General features: G+C 46.0%; 1 pseudogene; it reads left to right on the top strand.

The window, feature by feature from the left end:
- Positions 1 to 402: 402 nt before the first annotated feature.
- LOC103732269 lies at positions 403 to 1,460 on the top strand (annotated as a pseudogene).
- The last annotated feature ends 778 nt before the right edge of the window (positions 1,461 to 2,238 follow it).

Genomic DNA, 2,238 nt, shown 5'->3' with positions numbered 1-2,238 from the left:
CTCTTATTTGGTCACTGAAGGGACAACTTGAAATTTGTATATATTGAGGTGAGTAATGGTAATGGCTGAGTAACAATCCTTTGGCAAATTAGGAAGCATTAATGTGTTACATTCAACCCAACTGGAAAAGACCTAAAGGACTTGTTCTGTAAACTATGATTAAGAATAATCCTTGAGTGGTGCACCTCTAATCCCCACAGGAATGGAAGTTGGAGGTTTTCTGGGAATTTGAGACCAGCCTGAGCTACTTAAGAAGTTCCAGGCCACCTAGAGCTACCTTACAAGACCCTCTACCAGAACAAAATAGGCCAAAGAAAAAATGGGGCGGAAGAAATCATTTTAGAAACAGAAGTTGTAGGACTCAAGAAAGGAGAGCCTCCCCCAGCCCCAGGACTCTTCAAAATGCTGGCCTTTTTGTGTCCAAGGAAGCAATCCTGGACTCAGCAACCACTCTGGGGTGTGACCAGTCTGTTGCAACCAAGACCAAAGCTGTTTTTACTGTGCCATAGAGACATAATAATCTATAACGTGGAGCCACTAATGGAAAAAGCAACTTCTGTGCCTTGAGCAGGAAGGCAGCATGGGACTGGTAGAGACGCTGCATCACTCCAACCTGTTGCCCTTGGTGGGTGGTGGTAGCAGCCCCAAGTTCTCAGAGATCACAGTGCTGATCTGGAATGATGCCCGAGAAGGCAAGGAAGGACTCGAAGAGCAAACTGGCACGGAAATTACACTTCACCAAGCCAGTACTGGCTGTACGCATATGCATGGCACTGGCGCTGTGATCTGCATCTGTGTGTATTCCTTCCCTGACAATCCGTGACAGTTGCTTGAGTTTGACACTGGAGACAACTCCAGGAGGCTGTGTGACCTCTGCCCCAGCCTGGAGAAGCAAGCGCTTGTGTACCCTAGACACAAGTGTGGAAGCCTGTAATTGTGGACCTGGCAAGCACAAAGTCCGCCTTCATCTGGTCCATTCACCATCAGTGCACAACAAAGTGATGTACTCTGTGTCTCTGAACCAGCCAGGCACTGTAGTGGCCTCAGCCTCCAGAAGGGTGCCTTATTCATCTTTTTGACACCCAGTCCAGAGAAAATCTGGTGGAGCTGTACAGGGGCTCTGACCCTGCCACCCCACACACCGCATTAACTTCAGCCACAACTCCTCCCTCTTCTGTGCTTCCAGTGGTAAGGACGCTGTTCATATCTTTGCTCTCAAGGATACTCGCTGGCTCGCATGGTGGAGACTATGATTGGCCAGTACGGGGACTCTCGGTGGAGCCTGGCCAGTTTTACCATGTCTGCTGAGTTGGCATGCATGTGTGCTTAACTCGGAAGAACATCAGCTCTGTAATTGCCATCTGCAATGACTGTCTTCACTCCTTATGGATGCTGCAACAGGTGTATATCTTGACCTCTGTGACCACAATGACTTTAAAGGACCCTGGTGGCTGTGCTAGGAACCTGCTGTAGCAGATTACAGAGCGGAGCCTTGCCAGTGGTGAACAGGGAGCAAACATTAATGAGGCCTCCCACTCTTCCTACTAGCAGAGCTGTATCTAAGCAAACAGCTTACTTCCCCTAAGCACTTTTTTGTGCCCAAGGCTAGGGACGTTCCCTGAGCCACCTAGTCTGGAGAAGATTCCCAAGGACCCAAAGGAAGTGCCTTCATCTAACCTGGGAATTTATAAAAGTTTACCAGAAGATGCTCTCTGGTGTAATATATATGAATTAAAGGCCTTTAAATGGCAAAAAAAAAAAAAATGTGGGGCTGGACAGATGTGGAGAGATGGCTCAACATTTAAGAACACATACTACATCTACAGAGGACCGAAGTTCAGTTCCGAGCACCCACATGAGGGATCTCACAACCACCTGCAACTCTAGCTCCTAGAGCTCTGCCCTCTTCTGGGTCCACAAGCACACAACACATACATACATGCACACACACACACACACACACACACACACACATAAAACAATTTAAATACATATTTTTTAAAAGAACAGTTTATAACTAAAGATCACCAAGTGATGTTTTTTGCTAATCATTCAAAAACTCAAATAATTATGTGGCTTGACTAGAATACTATCATACTCTATAGTGTTTATTTACATGGACCATTTTTCTCAGTCCTTCTCTCTATAAAAATGAAAAGCAGTTATACTATTGATGCTTGACCCTGTTCCAGCCTGGGAATAAGTGATTTCTGTCAACAGACATTTCATTCTGCTTCA

This window comes from Nannospalax galili, unplaced genomic scaffold, assembly GCF_000622305.1.
Source record: "Nannospalax galili isolate Female #2095 unplaced genomic scaffold, S.galili_v1.0 scaffold755, whole genome shotgun sequence".
Lineage (NCBI taxonomy): Eukaryota > Metazoa > Chordata > Mammalia > Rodentia > Spalacidae > Nannospalax > Nannospalax galili.
Note: the sequence above shows the minus strand (reverse complement) of the source record. Positions and strands in the feature narration are given on the sequence as shown.